General features: G+C 41.3%; 1 long non-coding RNA gene across 2 annotated transcripts in view; it reads right to left on the minus strand.

Moving 5' to 3' along the window:
• The window catches only part of LOC143929616 (uncharacterized), a 106,780-nt gene that overhangs the window by 34,312 nt on the left and 49,658 nt on the right, over positions 1 to 22,810 (minus strand). For both annotated transcript variants that reach the window (XR_013262552.1, XR_013262551.1), the window contains 3 exons: positions 18,151 to 18,271; positions 9,437 to 9,477; positions 4,762 to 4,849 (listed from right to left, as the gene is read on the minus strand). This is a non-coding gene — a long non-coding RNA (uncharacterized LOC143929616). The remainder of the gene's footprint in view (positions 1 to 4,761; positions 4,850 to 9,436; positions 9,478 to 18,150; positions 18,272 to 22,810) is intronic.

The following is a 22,810-nucleotide window of genomic DNA, read 5'->3' on the forward strand; positions in this document are numbered from 1 at the left end:
TAAGCACGGGATAAATTGCCCCGAGCCCATTATAAAATGATTTAAAATACTTTTTTTTTTTTTTAATTCCCACGCATTTGATTGGCTATTCTATGCAAAGTGAATTTTCGCTCTGGGGAAAATTCACTTTGCAATGTGCAACTTCCCTTTCAAAGTGAACAGCCCGTTTGCTTTTAGTAAATAAACCCCAGTATGAGATGTATAAAGCTTAGCAAACCATGCCGCACCTAGATACAGGGGTTGATTTACTAAAACTGTAGAGTGCAAAATCTGGTGCAGCTGTGCACGGGAGCCAATCAGCTTCTAACTTCAGCTTGTTCAGTGAAGCTTTGACAAAGCTGATTGGCTACCATGCACAGCTGCACCAGATTTTACACTCTGCAGTTTTGATAAATCAACCGGACACTGTTCACTTTACAATGGAAATTGCACCTTGTAATGTGCAACTTTGCCCCTGAGCGTAGTACATTTTGTGAAACTCTGTTTACTTCCATCATCCAATCATGTGCAGGCAAAAAAAAAAAGAAAAAAAAAGAAGCAGAGGCCATAATTAAAATGTTTATAAGCTTTTTTTAATTTTTTATTTCCCATGCACTTGATTGGCTACTCTATGCAAAGTGAAATTTCCCTACATTCACTAAACTAAGCTAAATTCCTTTGCACTGTAACTTCCCTTTCAAAGTGAACAGCCCATTTGCCTTTAATAAACCAACCTCAATATGAGATGTATAAAGCTTAGCAAACCGTGCTGCACCTAGATACAGGGGTTCTTCTGCATAGAAACCAATGAGCTTCTAACCTCAGCTTGTTCAATTCATCTTTGGTAATAAAACCTGGAAGCTCATTGGTTTCTATGCAGAAGTGAGCCTGATTTTGCACTTTCCAGCTTAGTAAATAAGCCCCATTGTGTACTTAAAGCGGGAGTCCGCCGGGACTCCGCATTTTTTTTTTTTTTAAAAGCCAGCAGCTACAAATACTGCAGCTGCTGACTTTTAAAATAGTGACACTTACCTGTCCAGCGCGCCCGCGATGTCGGCACCCGAAGCCGATCTCTTGATCGTCTCTCAGGTGCTGCCGCCGCCATCTTGGGTATGGGAATCAGGAAGTGGAGCCTTTCGGCTTCATTTCCCGGTTCCCTACTGCGCATGCGCGAGTCCCGCTGCGCAATGAGGATGGACCCGCTGCCTCTGGGATCTGTGTGTTTCCCAGCAGGCAGCGGGGGACTTTCGGAAAGGGGCATAGTATACGCCCCTTTCCGCAGAGAGCTATCCCGGAAGTGGGTGCAGATACCTTTACTGTACAGGTATCTGCACCCCCCTCCCCCCTGAAAGGTGCCAATTGTGGCGCCGGAGGAGGGGGAGGGTTCCAATGAGCGGAAGGTCCACTTTAGGGTGGACCTCCGCTTTAAAAGTGGGGTATGCCTGTAAATCATTTTATTATGGACGTGGCTTTTTTTTTTAACTGAAACTTTTCCACAGAGATTAGTCAATTTTATGAAACTCTGTTTACTTCCATCCTCCAATCATGTGCAAGCAAAAAAAAAAAAAAAAGCCAAGCCCATAATACAATTATTTATAGTCCTCGGAAATTGCACCTTGTAATGTGCAACTTTGCCCCTGAGCTTAGTAAATGATGTGAAACTCTGTTTACTTCCATCCTCCAATCATGTGTACGCAAAAAAAAAAGGCAAAGCCCATAATGAAAATGTTTATAAGCTTTTTTTAAAAAAAAATTTATTTCCCATGCACTTGATTGGCTACTCTATGAAAAGTGAAATTCCCCTACATTCACTGAACTAAACAAAATTCCTTTGCAATGTCACTTCCTTTTCAAAGGGAACAGCCCTTTTGCCTTTAGTAAATCAACCTCAATATGAGATGTATAAAGCTTAACAAACCGTGCCGCACCTGGATACAGGGGTTGATTTACTTAAACGTTTCTACAAAGATTAGTCAATTTTATAATAAAATAATAAATGATTTATAGTCCTTGGAAATTGCACCTTGTAATGTGCAACTTTGCCCCTGAATTTAGTAAATGATGTGAAACCCTTTTTACTTCCATCCTCCAATCATGTGCAAGCAAAAAAAAAAAAGTCAAACCTATAATAAAATGATTTATAGTCCTTGGAAATTGCACCCTGTAATGTGCAACTTTGCCCCTGAGTTTAGTAAATGATGTGAAATATTGTTTACTTCCATCCTTCAATCATGTGCAAGCAAAATAAAAAAAAAGTAAAAAAAAAAAAAGCCCATAATAAAATTATTTACAGTATAGTCCTTGGAAATTGCACCTTGTAATGTGCAACTTTGCCCCGGAGCTTAGTAAATTATGTGAAACTCTATTTACTTCCATCCTCCAATCATGTGCAAGCAAAAAAAAAAAAAAAAAAGAAGCCAAGCCTATAATAAAATGATTTATAGTCCTTGGAAATTGCACCCTGTAATGTGCAACTTTGCCCCTGAATTTAGTAAATGATGTGAAATATTGTTTACTTCCATCCTCCAATCATGTGCAAGCAAAAGGAAAAAAAAAAAGCCAAGCCCATAATAAAATTATTTACAATATAGTCCTTGGAAATTGCACCTTGTGATGTGCAAATTTGCCCCTGAGCTTAGTAAAAGATGGGAAACTCTGTTTACTTCCATCATCCAATCATGTGCAGGCAAAAAAAAAAAAAAAAAAAAGCCAAGCCCCTAATAAAAATATTTCCTTTTTTTTTTTGATTTTATTTACCATGCACTTGATTGGCTGCTCTATGCAAAGTGAAATTTTCCTACATTCACTAAACTAAACAAAATTCCTTTACAATGTAACTTCCCTTTCAAAGTGAACAGCCCGTTTGCCTTTATTAAATAAACCTCAGTATGAGATGTATAAAGCTTAGCAAACCATGCTGCACCTAGATACAGGGGTTGATTTACTAAAACTTTTCCACAGAGCGTAGTAAAAAAAAGCCAAGCCCATAATAAAATTATTTTAGAGTCTTTTTTTTTATTTCCCATGCACTTGATTGGCTACTCTATGCAAAGTGAAATTTCCCTACATTCACTAAAGTAACCGAAATCCTTCCTTTGCAATGTAACTTCCCTTTCAAAGTGAACAGCCCTTTAGTAAATCAACCTTAGTATGAGATGTATAAAGCTGAGCAAACCATATAGGGGGTTGATTTTCTAAAACATGTGAGTGCAAAATTATTATTGTTATTATACGTGATTTATACACAGCAACAGTTTACACAGCACTTTACAATGTATGGGGGGGGGGCAACACAGTTACAGTACAGTTCAATAGAAAAGGTACAGGAGGGCATGGCTCGTAGAGCTTACATTCTAAAGGGAGGAGGAGGTGGTACAAAAGGTAATAGGACTAAGGCTATGACTAAGGCTATTGCCGAAACGCGTCAACTTTACTGTTTCATTGTCACTGACACTGACACTGATGTACCAATAAACGACACTTCAAGGATTACAGTGTAGCCCGGGTCCTATCACATAATGTCCCCCATCGGATAGTGTCCGCTGTGTACTGCACATTCGAAAATAGCCGAAGATGAACGGCTCCTGCGCCGTGAGTCCAGGTTCTAGCCACCATCCAAGTGGACATAGAGTTAGAATAAAAAGAGCCGAGCAAAGCGAGGCCGTGCCCGAAGCGTGGCGAGCAAAGCGAGCCTGCGAGGAGCCCTCTAATATGTGCAGCCCTATGTCCACTTGGATGGTGGGCATTGCACCTTGACTCACGGCGCAGGCGCCGCTCATCTTTGGAGATTTTCTGAATCTCCTTCTGCTCTGTGCTGCGCCTGCGCAGTACAGGGCAGACACTTTTAGATGGCCGGACGCCATATGTCAGAACACTTCGGCTCTTCTTACTACTGTTACAAAAGGTAATAGCTGCAAAAAATGATTTAATAAGGGTGGCTCGGGGACAGTTATGTGGGTGAGGCTGAATAAATGACAGTTATGTGGCTTCCCTGAATAAATGAGTTTTAAGGGATCTCCTAAAGGTGGACAGGGTAGGGGCTGATCGGATATACTGGGGCAGGGAGTTCCAGAGGATGGGAGATGCTCTGGAGGAGTCTTGAAGGCGAGCATGAGAGGAGGTAACAAGGGAGCTAGAGAGCAGTCTGCATCTGTGCACCATCTGAAAATCTGTTGAAAATCTGGTGCAGCTGTGCGCGGCAGCCAATCAGCTGCTAACTTCAGCTTGTTCTGTTAAGCTTTGACTATAAAACCTGGAAGCTGATTGGTTACAATGCAGAGCTGCACCAGATTTTTCACTCTCCGGTTTTAGTATTATGTTATATTGTAAAAAGCATATCCATACTTGCTAATATTATATAGTGTAGGCCAGGGATATGCAATTAGCGGCCCTCCAGCTGTTGCAGAACTACAAGTCCCATGAGGCATAGCAAGATTTTGACAACCACAAACATGACACCCAGAGGCAGAGGCATGATGGGACTTGTAGTTTTGCAACAGCTGGAGGTCCACTAATTGCATATCCCTGGTGTAGGCAATAATATAATGTTTTCATTAGCAGAACTACTACTCCTATCATTTAGAGGAAGAAATATTATATAAATAAAATATATTATATTTAATGTTCATGCTGTAGTGCTAAGAGCCCCCTGGTCCCAGCCTCTATTATAATTTTGGTCCTCTCTTTGTTTCATTCTTTTATCCCTGATCTTTAGATTTGCGCCGATCACTAACAATATATGTCAGGCAGCAGCACGGAAAGCACAATAAAGCGGAGTCTTACCCCCATCATATCCCTTGTTCACCATCCTCGCTGACCGTCCCCATCAAAACTTCTCACCCCCTTCCCTTTCTTGGAGTTCTTGAATGTTCTGCGCGGCGGATATTTCACAACCAGGAAAAAAAAACCAAAAAAAAAAAAAAAAACACACACAAAGCAGATTTAAAATCAGATTCGACAATTACACACCTTACCGTTATTTTGTTTTCAATCTTTCTTTATTAATTTTTTTAAAACAATTACTCAAATACATATAAATACATATATACCGATATTTTAATGTATTCAACATAAACCCAAATGCAAACATTTATCGTATTGCAGCTTACCAAATCTTACATGTGACGGCCGCATTCGTTTTCTTTTTTTTTTTTCTGTTTTCACTTAGTGATCCGGCCAGTAATACACCTCCTGTATCAGCCTGCCCCTGCTTTGGATGAAGGAGCACAGGAGGCACCTTTGGGGTGCCAGCAGGGTCAGGGCTAGGGGTGGGCAGGAGGGACGGCTGCCCTGGGCGCAATGGTTTATTGCAGGGATGGGGCGCCCCGGCCTTTAACCCCAAGGGGGGGGGAGGGCGCAGTTTGGTATCTTTGCCCTGGGTGCTGGATGACCTTGTCCCAGCACTGGACACCAGCACTCCCATTCTTGGGGGGGGGGGGGGAGGGGAATGTTGGGTGTTCTAGCAGATATAGATAACTAAACTGAAGCCAAACTCCAGCTGCAGTTACAGTAAAAATATCCTATAGTTTGTAGATGCGCAAACCAGTCAATATACACTTATTAGGATTTTTTTTTTTCCCAAAAATATGCAGCAGAATACGCAGAAAGTAAAAAAAATATTTTTTTTCAAAAATGTTGGTCTTTGTTTATAGTACAAAAAAAAAAAGATCAACTACCACCCAAAAGGAAGCTTTATTTGTGGGGAAAAAAAGTGTTGCGCGACCGCACAATTGTCAGTTAACCACTTAAGGACCGGAAAGGATTTGCCCCCTTAATGACCAGGCCATTTTTTGCGATACGGCACTGCGTCGCTTTAACTGACAATTGCGCGGTCCTAGAACGTTGTACCCAAAATAATTTTTTTCCCTCCACAAATAGAGATTTATTTTAGTGGCATTTGATCACCTCTGCGACAATTTTGAAAAAAAAAAACAAAACGTTATTGTTTTACTTTTTGTTATAATAAATATCCCAAAAAAGATAAAAAAAACAAAAACAAATTTCTTCATCAGTTTAGGCCGATACGTATTCTTCTACATATTTTTGGTTAAAAAAAATCACAATATTGATTGGTTTGCGCAAAAGTTATTGCGTTTAAAAAGTAGGGGATAGATTTATGGCATTTTTATTATTTGTTTATTTTTTACTAGTAATGGCGGTGAACCTGCGATTTTTAGCGGGACTGTGACATTGTGTCGCTCAGATCAGACACTTTTGACACTTTTTTGTGACCAGTGACATTTATACAGTGATCAGATTACCTCCTATGTGCTCTGTAGTGCTAACTGCTGATGTCAGAGTTTCTGCTGCCACGCATTTGTATAACGATTCCTGCAAAATCTATATGGATGTCAGGATAAGGCTGGTTATATTTGTTATATATAAAAAGAAGTCTCGGGGGGCATGTCAGTCAGGAAAACCTGGGGGGGGGGTCAGTGAGGAAAACCTGGGGGGCATGCCAGTGTCAGGAAAACCTGAGGGGGGATGTCAGTCAGTAAAACCTGGGGGAGGAGGTCAGTGAGGAAAACCTGGGGGGTCATGTCAGTCAGGAAAACCTGGGGGGGGCATGTCCATCTGGAAAACCTGGGGGGGGCATGTCAGTCAGGAAAACCTGGGGGGGAATGCCAGTCAGGAAAACCTGGGGGGTGTCAGTCAGGAAAACCTGGGGGGCATGCCAGTCAGGAAAACCTGGAGGGGGGTTGTCAGTCAGGAAAATCGGGGGGGGGGGTGCCAGTCAGGAAAACCTGGGGGGCATGTCAGTCATGAAAACCTGGGGGGGGCATGTCAGTCGGGAAAACCTGGGGGGGGCATGTCAGTCAGGAGAACCTGGAGGGGGATGTCAGTCAGGAAAACCTGGAGGGGGGGCATGTCAGTCAGGAAGACCTGGGGGCATGTCAGTCAGGAAAACCTGAGGGGCATGTCAGTCAGGGAAACATGGGGGGCATGCCAGTCAGGGAAAACCTGGGGGGGATGTCAGTCAGGAAAATCTGGGGGGCATGTCAGTCAGGAAAACCTGGGGAGGGGGGCATGTCAATCAGGAGAACCTGGAGGGGGATGTCAGTCAGAAAAACCTGGGGGTCATGTCAGTCAGGGAAAACCTAGGGGGGCATGTCAGTCAGGGAAAACCTAGGGGGCATGTCAGTCAGGAATACCTGGGGGGGATGCCAGTCAGGAAAACCTGGGGGGCAAGTCAGTCATGAAAACCTGGGGGGCACGTCAGTCAGGGAAAACCTGGGGGGGGGCATGTCAGTCATGAAAACCTGGGGGGGTATGCCAGTCAGGAAAACCTGGGGGGGCATGTCAGTCAGGGAAAACCTGGGGGGCATGTCAGTTAGGGAAAACCTGGGGGGCATGTCAGTCAGGAAAACCTGGGGGGCATGTCAGTCAGGAAAGCCTGGGGGGCATGTCAGTCAGGAGAACCTGGGGGGCATGTCAGTCAGGGAAAACCTGGGGGCGTGTCAGTCAGGAGAACCTTGGGGGCACGTCAGTCAGGGAAAACCTGGGGGCGTGTCAGTCAGGAGAACCTTGGGGGCACGTCAGTCAGGGAAAACCTGGGGGGGCATGTCAGTCAGGAAAACCTGGGGGGTGTCAGTCAGGAAAACCTGGGGGGGCATGTCAGTCAGGAAGACCTGGGGGGCATGTGAGTCAAGGAAAACCTGGGGGGGGGGACATGTCAGTCAGGAGAACCTGGGGGGATGTCAGACAGGAAAACCTGGGGGGGGATGTCAGACAGGAAAACCTGGAGTCCTGACCTCAACTCGATAGAACACCTTTAGGATGAGTGGAGTGGAGTGGAGACTGCGAGCCCAGGCCTTCTCGTCCAACATCAGTGCCTGACCTCACAAATGCTCTTCTGGAAGAATGGTCAAACATTCCCATAAACACACTCCTAAACCTTGTGGACGGCCTTCCCAGAAGAGTTGAAGCTGTTATAGCTGCAAAGGGTGGGCCAACTCAATATTGAACCCTACGGACTAAGAGGGTTATTTACAAAAGGCAAATCCACTTTGCACTGCAAGTGCACTTGAAAGTAAAGTCGCTGTAGATCTGAGAAGGACAGTCAAGGAAAATAAAAAACAGCATTTTAGCTTGCACATGATTGAATGATAAAATCAGCAGAGCTTCCCCTCATTTCAGATCTACCCTTCAGATTTAGAGCGGCTGCACTTCAAAGTGCACTTGCAGTGCAAAAAACCCCCTAAGACTGGGATGCCATTAAAGTTCATGTGCGTGTAAAGGCAGGTGTCCCAATACTTTTGACAATATTGTGTTTGTTACCCCTACATAAATGCAAAACTAATGATGAATCTGCCACGTTTCTACCAGTGCACTCTTCCTCTTTGGTTGCAAAAGAAAACAGCACTGGTGATCGAAGCTGGAGGCTTTCCTTCGAGTCAAGTTAGGAAGAGCTGAATGAAAACTCAAAACTTATGGAATGTAGAAGAAGAGTGTGAGTTGATGGTGAACACACAATACCTTTTACAATTGCTAATTGTGGTTGCAATGCTCTGCAGGCTCCTGAGAAAAAAAAATATGAATGCATGCTTATTTTTTTTTTTACCTGCAAAAAATGTGTGTGTATATATATATATATATATATATATATATATATATATATAATGGGGGTGGGATATTTCATGTAGATTGATGGAGGCTTCACCTCCCTGCTATTCTAAGACACAGGATGGAGGGGCGTGACACAGCTGGTGACTGGCAGAAATCAGCCCACATATTGTTATTTCCCAGAAAATGAGATTTATTTTCAAATATATATATATATACATATATATATATATATATATATATATATATATATATATATATATATATATATATATATATATATATATATATATATATTCATACACATATATATATATATATATATATATATATATATATATATATATATATATTGTAAATAAATCTCATTTTCTGAGCAATAACAGGGTGTGGGCTGATTTTTGCCAGTCACCGGCTAAGTCACGCCCCTACAACCTGTGTCTTAGAATAGCAGGGAGGTGAAGCCTCCATCAATCTACACAAAATATCCCGCCCCATTGTGTTTAGCTGGTAAGTGGGCATGGAGGAGGAGGGAGTGGGCGGTCATTTACCACTGTGTATATGCCCACACGTGTGACTCTATAGTCACACGGGCTGCTCAGATGTGATAGGGAGGAAATGCTCAGCATAGAAAATCAGTGAAAACTGAGCATGTGCAGAGCTGCCAACACTGCTCTGCCAAATCCCCAGCTGAACTGGGGACATGGACAGAAGGGGGAGGTAGAGAGCAGCGCGATCAACCCGGTTTTTTGAAGAATAAAGAAAACGAATATCATAGTGATTGAGTGAATATGAACAGCATGGAATAAATACACCATTTATTGATTGTTTTTTTATCATGTGGATTTAGTGACAGTTTAAACATGAATGACTGAGATATCTTGCTTTAGATTACCGTTAGCGTTGCTGGAATAAGACCTCCAGGCTTCTCTGAATCTACAGGATAAAATAAATGTAAATCATTACTAAGACAGAAGATACATTTTCCAGTATGTTTAAAAGGAGACATTTTCCAGTATGTTTTGTCATGAAGACGTCAACAAGAAAGTGACCTCCTGCCTGAAACCGACAAAGTCCAAACTGCCAATCATTCTTTCATAAAACCTCATCCAATGTATAAGGACAAAGCATCTTATGTGATTCCAATCTAATCTTAAAAGACGGTACAATCAGTTTGAAGAATGTATGGCCAACCTTAAAAACTCCAGGAGTGAGATATCCATGGAGGGGTTGTCAGCACCACCAGGCCATAACTACAAAAAAGGTCTAACTACTCCTGCTGCTCTCTGAAGTACTACATCTAGCATCTCTTTTTATACAATGAGGAAGAGTTACATTATATGGAAAGTTTTAAGGAAAAAAAAATGTCTTCTACGTGTGTGGTTAGGAGTGCCTAGTACAGTGGTCTCCAAACTGTGGCCCGTGGGCCAAACGTGGTCCTTTGCCTGCCTCTATCCACCCCTTGGGGCTCTATGCCTCCCACTGACGCCAAAAATGAGGCACTATTCCTCCCACTGATACCAATGATGGGGCACTATTCCTCCCACTGATACCAATGATGGGGCACTATTCCTCCCACTGATACCAATGATGGGGCATTATTCCTCCCCCTGATACCAATGATGGGGCATTATTCCTCCCACTGATACCAATGATGGGGCACTATTCCTCCCACTGATACCAATGATGGGGCACTATTCCTCCCACTGATACCAATGATGGGGCACTATTCCTCCCACTGATACCAATGATGGGGCATTATTCCTCCCATTGATACCAATGATGGGGCATTATTCCTCCCACTGATACCAATGATGGAGCCCTATTCCTCCCACTGATACCAATGATGGGACACTATTCCTCCCCCTGATACCAATGATGGGGCATTATTCCTCCCACTGATAGCAATGATGGGGCACTATTTCTCCCACTGATACCAATGATGGGGCATTATTCATCCCACTGATACCAATGATGGGGCATTATTCCTCCCACTGATACCAATGATGGGGCATTATTCCTCCCACTGATACCAATGATGGGGCATTATTCCTCCCACTGATACCAATGATGGAGCATTATTCCTCCCACTGATACCAATGATGGGACACTATTCCTCCCCCTGATACCAATGATGGGGCATTATTCCTTCCACTGATAGCAATGATGGGGCACTATTTCTCCCACTGATACCAATGATGGGGCATTATTCATCCCACTGATACCAATGATGGGGCATTATTCCTCCCACTGATACCAATGATGGGGCATTATTCCTCCCACTGATACCAATGATGGGGCATTATTCCTCCCACTGATACCAATGATGGGGCACTATTCCTCCCACTGATACCAATGATGGGGCACTATTCCTCCCACTGATACCAATGATGGGGCATTATTCCTCCCACTGATACCAATGATGGGGCATTATTCCTCCCACTGATACCAATGATGGAGCATTATTCCTCCCACTGATACCAATGATGGGACACTATTCCTCCCCCTGATACCAATGATGGGGCATTATTCCTTCCACTGATAGCAATGATGGGGCACTATTTCTCCCACTGATACCAATGATGGGGCATTATTCATCCCACTGATACCAATGATGGGGCATTATTCCTCCCACTGATACCAATGATGGGGCATTATTCCTCCCACTGATACCAATGATGGGGCATTATTCCTCCCACTGATACCAATGATGGGGCATTATTCCTCCCACTGATACCAATGATGGGGCACTATTCCTCCCACTGATACCAATGATGGGGCACTATTCCTCCCACTGATACCAATGATGGGGCATTATTCCTCCCACTGATACCAATGATGGGGCATTATACCTCACACTGATACCCAGAGATAAATCAATACAACAGCGATATATGGTGAATGTTTTGATGGAGCTCAGGCCATCTTTCTCACGATGGCCTGAGCTCCATCGAAATACCGACAATATATCATTATATAATTTTTTTACATATTTTTATCCCTTTGTGATTGGGAATATTTCAAACAGAAACGGTGAGGTTGATCTACTAAAGACAAATAGATTGTGCACTTTGCAGTTGCTCCAGAGCTTAGTAAGTGAACAGATGCTCTGCTGACTTCCATCATCCAATCACGTGCAAGAAAAGAAAAAAACAAATTTTTTTTTATTTTCCTTGCATTTGATTGGGTATTCTTTGCAAAGTAAAGCTTTATCTCACTTACTAATCGTATACTAATATATAATCACACACATAGGTTGGACTTGTGTCTTTTTTCAACCTCACCGATCATGTAACTATGTACCCTGTTACCCCGAAAATAAGACCTAGCGTGATTGTCAGTGATGGCTGCAATATAAGCCCTACTCCCCCAAATAAGCCCTACTCTGTTTATCCTGAAAATAAGACCTACAAGGACTTTAACTAGAGCTTATTTGGGGGGGAAGGGTTTATATTGCAGCCATCACCGACAATCACTCTAGGTCTTATTTTCTGGGAAACAGGCTAACTATGTAATCTGTGGAGCAACTGCAAAGTGCACAGCCTGTTTGCCTTTAGTAAATCTACCCCCGTTACTTTTTTTCATTCAGAGCCTCCTGATAACACAACCACCCCAGCAAGGCATACTCACCCTTCTGTGCCATCAGATGCCCACCCTGGGTAAGATCCCATGTCACAAAACAGTATGAAAAAAAACACTCCAAAAGTCTTTCCTGGTTACTCCTCCAACTCTCAGGCACTAGCAACAAAAGGAACAGGTGCCCCCTTGTTCTTCCAGTCAAAGTTCTCAATCAAGAGCCCATAACCCCCGAGTCTCTTGCCGCAGGGTCCCTTGCCTAACCAGCAGGTCGCGGCTGCGGCGGGCGGGTTGCATTAGAGGTGGAGGAGAGAGACGAACGGGCGGACAAGCAGAGATGACATCATCTCACCCCAGATCTTTTGCCGACCGAGCAACGCCCTTGCCGAAGGCTAAAAGAGTCCAAGGTAATTCATTGTTTTTGGGGGTCAGAACAACTCCCCGTAAATCATGGATTCAATTAAAATAAGAACCTTGAATGGACTCAAATTAGGGGTTTTCTGTGTGAATTTATGTAATTGTAATTATCTGACCCCCCCATCCCCCCCCAGAAATTAGTTGGCTGTTTTTTAGTGTAAAACCATGGAAGCTCAACATGTGGCCCTCCAGCTGTTGCAAAACTAGCCATCATCCCTTTGGGAGTCATGCTTGCAATACCTAACGGGAGTTGTAGGTCCACAGCAGTTGGAGGTCCACAGCAGCTGGAGGGCCACATGTTAAGCACCCATGGTGTACTGTAAATGACTTCTCCCAAAACAGCTGTCTCCACAATCCCACAGGGTGCTGGCTCTTTGCAACAGGAACTGAAGTAGAAAAGATGTAGCTGGATAGCCGCACTCTGAATAACATTCGGAGTGCGACTATCCAGCTACATCTTTTCTACATGGTGTACTGTAAACTATTAAATTCATTTGGACCCTTATATACTTTGGTGTTCCTTCCATGATGCATGCTTTGCTCTACAAACCTTTTTTGATGCACATGCTTGCGAACAAAAAACAAAGCCCCTCCTGGACCTTCCCTGGCTGACGCATTTCACCCAGAAAATTGGCTTGTCAAAGAGAGGCTCCAATTTCAAACAGTTTCAAAGGTGACCCAGTTGGGTGATGTCACCTCTCCTCTACTTTTAGTAGAGTGAAGATGGGTCACCACGTGTTCTCTGCTGTCTGTCCCTTCCTGTCCTGGAGATGACTACACCCTCCATTTCTTGTAGTGAAGGAAAATTTTACCCAATTGTGTTAAAGGGCAGAAATAACAAACTGGTGACAGATTAACATTTCCCCACTCAAAAAAAAAAAAACTAAACAAAAAATTGCTGGTTGGCTTTACAGTAAACCATAAACCTCTTGTTCCTTTTGAGACACAGCTCCTGTGGGAAACAAAGAGCAGGTTCATTACTTGTACAGCCCAATGCTACACAAAACAAAATGGAATTGTTCCTATTACTAGCACAGCTTGACAGTAAATTCAGCAGAATATAAAAAAGTACGGCCTCTTCTGCAGTCTGACAATAGATTGTATAGTATAGTGTTTTCTTCTTGTATGACAAGACACACATGGGATAATATAAATGAACGCAATACTTCTACAACTTTATACCACATGGCAGCAGGGCCGTCTTTAATATTGATTGGACCCTGGGCAAAAATGTTCTTAGGGCCCCCGCACCCCATGCAATTTCGCTCTCCACCTTCTCTGAGACATACAATAAATAGCAGCTAGACTTAAAATCAGTTTACTGTATCAGATCAGGCAGCGATTGCGATTGGTTGCCAGAGGTTACAGCATATCATTACTGCTTACTGACTGGTTGCTAGAGGTTACAGCACTCCTTAAGGCTCACTGATTAGTTGCTAAAGGTTACAGCACATTTCAGCTTGTTGATTGGCTGCTAGAGATTGCTGTATAGTAATACTGCTCACTGGTTGCTATAGGTTACAGCACATCTTTTCCTCACTGCAGGGGGGCATGATATACCTATGAATGCTGCCTTTATTTACATATCAATGCAGTTGGCCTCAGCTATTTACATATGCATGTCACTGCTATTTACATATGAATGCCAGTATTTACATGTAAACACAGGTCTGCAGGTGAGTCATCTGTACACAACAATAGGGCAGAGCTGGGCAGCATTAGTAGCAGCACAGGACTAAAACTTCAAGGGACAAGGGAATGTAAACTGGGATAGTTGGCAAGTATGAGGCAGCTGCTTTGGGCCCCACAACAATGACAGCGCCCAGGGCAGCTGCCCCTTTTGCCCTGCCTTAAAGACGGCCCTGCGTGGCAGGAGTGAAACGTGATATTGCATACAGTGCAGTGTAGATATATGTTTATTGTGCAGTGTGACAATCTACATTGTCCCGTCTCAACCAGGGTTCCTTCAGAGGTTGCTGGTGGTTTCTTGAGTAGTATGCGGATTGGTCTTCTTCCAAAGTTCTGGCACCAGTGTCACTTACAATAGTGGGTTGGATTATTTGAGAATTCTTCTTTTATCTCTAAGGTAAGCAACCACTTACACCGATGATCTTTTAGGATGTCATTCTTTCCAGTTTCCTCTGACCATGTAGGAAGGTCCTTCCCTACTGACTAGACATGTGCAGTGACAAAAAATTTGTTCGTTTTCGTTTTAGTTTTTATTGTTTATTTTTGCTTTTTTCGGAAATTTCGGAAATCCAAAAATTCAGATTTTCAAATTTCCGAATTTCCAAATTTTCTAATTCCAAATTTTTGAATTTCCAAATTTTCAGATTTCCAAATGTTCAAATTTTACAAATTTAGAATTTCAGAATTTTCAAATTTCCCAATATCGAATTTTCAAATTCCCAATTTCTGAATTTTCCAATTCCGTATATATCCAAATTTTTGGAATTTGAAAATTCAGAAATTCAAAAATGCGAAATTCTGAAAATCCTAAAAATCTGAAAAAAAAGAAAGAAAATCAGTAAAATTCAAAATAATAACAAACTAGTAGCTACTTAAGGACCGAGCCTCTTTTTTAAATGTGTTGTTTACAAGTTAAAAACTGTTTGGTTTTTTTTGCTAGAAAACTACTTAGAACCCCCAAACATTATAAATTTTTTTCTAACACCCTAGAGAATAAAATGGCGGTCGTTGCAATACTTTTCGTCACACCGTATTTGCGCAGCGGTCTTACCAGCGCAAATCCTTTTTGGAAAAAATACAAATTTTTTTAATAAAAAAATAAGACAACAGCAAAGTTAGGCCAATTTTTTTTTATAGTGTGAAAGATAATGTTACGCCAAGTAATTTGATCCCCAACATGTCACGCTTCAAAATTGTGCCCGCTCGTGGAATGGCGACAAACTTTTACCCTTAAAAAACTCCATAGGCAGAAAAATTCTACAGGTTGCATGTTTTAAGTTACAGAGGAGGTCTAGGGCTAGAATTATTGCTCTCACTCTACAAATCGTGGCGATACCTCACATGTTTGGTTTGAACACCGTTTTCATATGCAGGCGCTACTGACATATGCGTTCGCTTCTGCGCGCGAGCTCGGCGGAACAGGGCGCGTTTTAACATTTTTTTTCTTATTTATTTGACCTTTTATTTCTTTTTTACACTGTTTCAAAAAAAAAAAAAACAGTGTCACTTTTATTCCTATTACAAGGAATGTAAACATCCCTTGTAACAGAAAAAAAGCATGACAGGACCTCTTAAATATGAGATATGGGGTCAAAAAGACCTCAGATCTCATATTTACACTAAAATGCAATAAAAAAAAAAAAACTAAAAAAATTGTCATTTAAAATTATTTTAATTAAAAATGGCCCTTAAAGAGCTATGGGCAGAAGTGACGTTTTGATATCGCTTCCACCCTGCAATGTTATGGAGACGGGTGGGGGTCATCTTCACCACACTCGTCTCCATATCCAGCAAGGGTAAAGATCCGATCACCTGCGCCGCTGCCGAGGGCTCCAGTAAGGGGCGGAGGGCACCGAAGATCGGTGGAATGGGGGACCCTCTCCCGCCGCCAATAAAATACATCTTTGTGGTGAATCCACCACAGAGACCACTCTTATTGGAAAGCAGACCCCCGGCGGAAGAAGAGGATACCAGGGTTATGGCAGCTGGCTGTTACCATAACAACAATATTCTTCTTCAAAGTAAGGACATATATTGGCGTGTGTTGGTCCGGTAATGGTTACGTTTTAGGTATTGGAATTTCATTTCAAATTTGGCTGTTAGTGAACGTAACAAATACAAATTTATCTGAATTACAAATTATTTGAAATAATGAATACCGCATCAAAACAAATGGAATGGAACAAATTAATAATAAATAATAATAATAATAAAAAGGTTTTATTATTATTATTATTGTTATTTATTATTATTAAATCATTACATTCCATTAGTTTAGACACGGCATTCGTTATTTCAGATAATTCGTAACTTCGGATAAATTCGTAGCCCTTACGTTCACTAACGGCCAAATTTCAAAGGGAATTTCAAAAGCTATAATTTTATATTTATTATTAGTTATTATTTCAGATTTTCGGGTTTTCAAATGTTCCGATTTTCATTCTTATTTTTGGATATTCAAATTTCGAAATGTTTGAATTTAAAAATTTATTCAATTTCGAATTTTTGAATTTCCTAATTCCGAATTTCTGAACATCAGAATTTCCGAATTAGAATTTTCAAAATTTTCCAATTTCCAAAATTTTGAATTTCCAAATTTCCAATTTCTGAAGCTCCAATTTCTGAATTTTGAATTTCCAAAATGTAAAATTTCCGAATTTCCAATTTCTGAAATTTCGAATTTCTGAAATTTCGAATTTTCCAATTTGCGAATTCCGAAATTCGGAATTTTCAGAAATTATAAAATTCGTAAATCAGAAATTTGAAATTTGGAAATTCGAAATTCAGAAATTTTGGAATTAACAAATTTGTCAAAATTTGTTAAAAAAATGAATTCGGAACTAAATGAATTGCACATGTCTACTACTGGCCATTGATGTAAGGAGGACCTCCTCCCACTGATCACCAATGTAGGTTCTGCTACACTGTCCACCAAAGTAAGGAGATCCTTCTCCACTGACCACCAATGTAAGGAGGTCCTTCTCTCAGTTATCATCAAAAGAGATCCTATTCCCATTGACCACCACTGTAAAGAAGCATTTTTCTGCTGACCACCAAAGTAAGGCTGACCTTCTTTGCTGACTATTAATGTAATGGGGTCCTTCTTCCACTGATCGCCAGTGTGAGGGCACCATTCTCTAGTAACCACCAACATAATTTACTCTGACCACTAAGGAAGTCCTTCTGCCACTGACCGCCAAAGTAAAGGGATTCTTACCCCACTAACCACCAATGTAAGAGGGCCATTCACCAAATGACCAACAATGGAAGGACACCTTTCTACACAGACCACTAATGAACGTCATTCCACTGACCACCCATCATCTTTTTAGCTGTCTTTAAAAGAAGCATTATTTCCACTGACAATGTAAGGAGGTCCTATATACTGACTGCCAATGTAATGCAGACCTTTTCCCACTGGTCACCAATCAAGAGAGGTCCTTCTGCACTGTCCACCAATGTAAGAAGGCCCTTCTATCATCAAAGGGGATCCTATTCCCATTGACCACTACTGTAAAGGGGATCCCGACCACTGAAGAAGTCCTTCTCCCACTGACCACCAAAATAAGAGAGATCCTTATCCCATTGACCACCAATGTATGAGGGCCTTTCACCCATTGACCAACAATGTAAGGACACTTTTCTCCACTGACTAGAAATGAAGGTCATTCCCCTGACTACCAAAGAGAATCCTTCTCCCACTGAACACCAATGGAAAGGGGTCCATTTCCACTGTTCACCAATACAGGGGGGGATTTCTCCACTGACCACAACTGTAAGGACACCCCCATCTACTGACCACTAATGTAAGGAGGTCCTTCTGCCACTGAACACCAAACTGAGGGGGATCCTTCTTCCACTGACCTCCAATGTAAGAGGACCCTTTTCCCATTGACCACCAATGTAAGGGCACCCTTCTCCACTTACCCATGTAAGGAAGTCCTTCTCCTCTGACTATATAAGTAAGGGGTTTTTTTCTCCCATTGAGCGCCAATGTATGATGGTCCTTTTTCAAAGACTTCTAAGTTCCATTGACCTTTTTGTTTTCCTGAAAATATAGGTTTGAAAAACAGTTGCCCAAATATCATGCAACGTAAAAATTTGCAGCTGCAATCTTCTTATCCTACAGATTCTCTGCTTTCAGAAAATCTACAAACGTTTTGGAAAATTTTAATAATTTACATCTGAACAAAACTCTTTCAAGAATGGTCCAGAGTCCACGGGTAAATACAATAATTGTAGCATATATACCCCAGATGCACTATATGACCCAGTTTGTTTGTTGATTGGGTTGTAATGTAAGATAGTAGTCTTATTTAATATAATCTTATGTCATTTTTTTTAAGTTTAAATAATTTGCAGACCTACTCGTGCATTTTAACATGCTGAGCATTTTGTATTTCTGAGGGGAACCCTAATGCTAATGGGGTTTAATAAGATTCTTTGTAAAATATATGCCGGTAACTACACTATATCATCAAAAGCTATTGGGACGCCTGCCTTTACACGCACATGAACTTTAATGGCACCCCGGTCTTAGTCCGTAGGGGTCAATATTGAGTTGGCCTGCCCTTTGCAGCTATAACAGCTTCAACCCATCTGGGAAGGCTGGCCGCAAGGTTTAGGAGTGTGTTTATGGGAAGGTTTGACCATTCTTCCAGAAGTGCATTTGTGAGGTCAGGCACTGAATGTGGACGAGAAGACCTGTCTCGCAGTCTCCGCGCTAATTCATCCCAAAGGTGTTCTATCATGTTGAGGTCAGAACTCAACTGTGCAGCCCAGTCAAGTTCCTCCACCCCAAACTTTCTCATCCATGTCTTTATGGACCTTGTTTTGCACACTGGTGCGCAGTCATATTGAAACAGGAAGAGCCGTTCCGAAACTGTTTCCACAAAGTTGGGGACATGAAATTGTCCAAAATGTCTTGGTATGCTGACGCCTTAAGAGTTCCCTTCACTGGAACTAAGGGGCCAAGCCCAGCCCCTGTAAAACAACCCCCACACCATAATCCCCCCTCCACCAAATGATTTGGACCAGTGCACAAAGCAAGATCCATAAAGACATGGATGAGCGAGTTTGGGGTGGAGGAACTTGACTGGCCTGCACAGAATTCTTATCTGAATTCTGACCTCACCCCGATAGAACACCTTTAGGGAACTCTTAAGGTGTCAGCATACTAAGACATTTTGGACAATGTCATGTCCCCAACTTTGTGGGAACAGTTTTGAGTGGCTCTATCTGTTTCAACATGACTGCACACCAGTGCGCAAAACAAGGTCCTTAAAGACATGGATGAGAAAGTTTGGGGTGGAGGAACTTGGCTGGGCTACACAGTTGAGTCCTGACCTCAACCTGATAGAACACCTTTGGGAGGAACTAGAGAGGAGGCTGAGAGACAGATCTTCTCATCCAACATCAGCGCCAGACCTCACAAATGTGCTTCTGTAAGAATGGTCAAACATTCCCATAGACACACTCCCAAACCTTGTGGACAGCCTTTCCAGAAGAGTTGAAGCTGTTATAGCTGCGCCAACTCAATATTGAACCCTACGGACTAAGATTGGGATGCCATTAAAGTTCATGTGCGTGTTAAGGCAGGCGTCCCTGAGTTGGTGGCTTTAGATGTGATATGACAACCATCTTTAAAAAGTGTTTGTTCAAATGCTCATCAGACAGCAGCTCACAGGCAGAATGAACAATTGGACTACTTAGGGAACCTCATATACTGTATCATCCTGTATATTACAGTATATAATATATATACAGTATATCACTTCTTCTCCAGATGGACAAAATTCAGGTAAGGCCATTAGGTTATTCAGGTCTTTCCACACAGCTGAGTTCCTCCATACCCCCTATTAATTTAGTTGCTTTTCTATAAACCCCTTCTAGTTACAGGACATCCTTTTTGAGACCAGCAGCCAAACATTAAGGGCATATTCAAGATGAAACCTTATTAATGAATTGTATAGGGGCAAGATTAAATCTTTTGCTCTTGAAACTATAGGGTTGGGGTTGCTCTTGAATCTATGGGGTTGGAGTTGGAGTAGAGCATGTTCACTTTGCTAGGGAATTTTCACTTAGCTTGGTGAATGGAGGGGGGGGGAGGAACCGTGCTGATTCCAATTAACCAGTCATGTGCTAGTAAAATTCCTGCGTGGGACCAAATCAGCAGACAGGGCAAGTCCAGTAAGGAGTAGACATGTGCGATTAGTTTCGTCCGAATCTCAAATTCGTACGAATTTCCCAAAATTTGTACGTTCGGGAGGATCCGAAATACGAATTGCCGTGCGTCCCAATTCTGTACGCAATACGAACTTATGTTTACGAATTTCGGATCAGCAGGTCGTCATTATGCTTATGTCAGCACAGGGATGGTGGGAGCCCCTCATAATATGCACAGCAGAGGTACAGCACCCAGAACAAATCAGCATAGCACAGGGATGGTGGGAGCCCCTCATAATAAGCAGCCCCAGGAGGAAGTCAGCATAGCAGAGGGATGGTGGGAGCCCCTCATAATAAGCAGCCCCAGGAGGAAGTCAGCATAGCACAGAGATGGTGGGAGCCCCTCATAATAAGCAGCCCCAGGAGGAAGTCAGCATAGCACAGAGATGGTGGGAGCCCCTCATAATAAGCAGCCCCAGGAGGAGCAGGCGCAAACTGGACCAGCAGCGCATGGCAGACAATCCGCTTCTCTCTTTCTCATCTAATGAAACTTCGTATTTCGGATAGGAAATTCTTCAACGGAATTTAGTTTTTCAGATAAAAACCAAAATTCCATCAGCATCGACTGTCATATTGAGGTATATTTTTTCCTTTAAATTCATCGTAAAGAACGTTCGTACACGTTAACGAACCTAACGACAATTCGTATTTCATACGAAACTAAGCGGAATTTCGGACACGAAATACAAAGTACGAATTAATTTTCATACGAATCGAAACGGAACAGAACGAAACAAATTTATTGATGGCGCCCATGTCTAGTAAAGAGGCCAAGGTAAAGCTAACCAGATGAGCAGAGTTAAGGCAGAAAGTAGAGGTGAAATCCAGGGAGAAACGGGGTCATACACTGGTAGCCAAATGCAACGGATCCGGCCTAGAAGTATTAGTGATGCAATGCGCACGTACGTGAGCATATATCCACACTGGTCCGTTTTCTGATCCTGAGAATCTGGTTAACCATACACCGTTACTAGACAAAGTACTAGGAATTATCCTATCTGCTTGATAGAATATCCATTATTCTTAATATTTAGTTACTGAATATTACTGGTAAGAAAATAATCTCCCTGGCTGACTTTATTTAAAAGAGTGTAAATGATATCTTTCATTTAATACTCAATCATTTGTATAAAAAAATAAAATAAAATAATAATAGCTATTTGCACATATACGGAGGTTGAAACACAACATCTTTAGATAAGTAAATGTTCTACTCCTTTGGTATTTAAACTGCATTAAATCATTAAATTTTCTTAAGATATTTTTTATAATTTTTAGGCAGAAAAAATCTTAGTTTCTTGGTAAATTCCCTACTCCAAGCCAACTGAAATAAATGATTGGGTTTAATTCAATAATGCGTTCCAACCATTTATATAAATGACATAAATGACCTTACTCAAGGAAAGATTTTTTTCCCTGATATATTTGCTGATATTAAGAGTTTAAAGTGTATCTTCAATGTAATATCCAATCATATGTATGGAAAATAAAAAAATGTATTACATAATAGATACGTTAGTGCACGTACGGATGGTAAAGGGTGTACAGGATATCTTAAATTTAATACTCAATCATTTGTATAAAAAAAATAATAAATAATAGTTATTTGCACATATATGGAGGTTGAAACACATCTTTAGGTAAGTAAATATTCAACTCCTTCGGTATTTAAACTGCATTAAATCATTAAATTTGCTTATGTTATTTTTATAATTTTTAGGCAGAAAAAACAAGTTTCTTGGTAAATTCCCTACTCCAAGTCAACTGAATTAAATTATTGAGTTGAATTCATTAAATGCGCTGCAACCATTTATATAAATTACATAAATTACCTTACTCAAGGAGATATTTTTTTTTTTCCCTGTTATATTTGCTGATATTAAAAGAGTTTAAAGGGTATCTTCACTGTAATATCCAATCATATGTATGGAAAATAAAAAAAATATATTAAATAATAGATACACGTATGGATGGTTAAAGTAAACACAACATAATTCGTAAGAAAATGTTCAACTCCTTTAGTAATTCAACTGCATTAAATCATTAAGTTGGTGAAATTGAAAGTTTAAAAAAAAGAATAAAAGTCGTTTTTTTTTTTAATTCCCTACTCCAAGCCAACTGAATGGAATGATTGGGTTTAATGCATTTAGGCGATCCAACCATTGATATAAACTATATAAACTAACCTACTAAAGAAAACATTTTTCCCGATATATTTGCTGATATTGGGTCATTTTGGAAGAATGAATCTAATATATTTGATTTGAGCATACTAGAATCATATATATTGCTGTTGTGTCATACAATGTATCTTCAGAGAGATGAGTTTGTCTTTTTTTGTTAATGTTTGTTTAAATTTGTT

The sequence above is a fragment of the Lithobates pipiens genome, unplaced genomic scaffold (assembly GCF_037356315.1).
Source record: "Lithobates pipiens isolate NorthernLeopardFrog02 unplaced genomic scaffold, aLitPip1_a1.2 Scaffold_24, whole genome shotgun sequence".
Classification (NCBI taxonomy): Eukaryota; Metazoa; Chordata; class Amphibia; order Anura; family Ranidae; genus Lithobates; species Lithobates pipiens.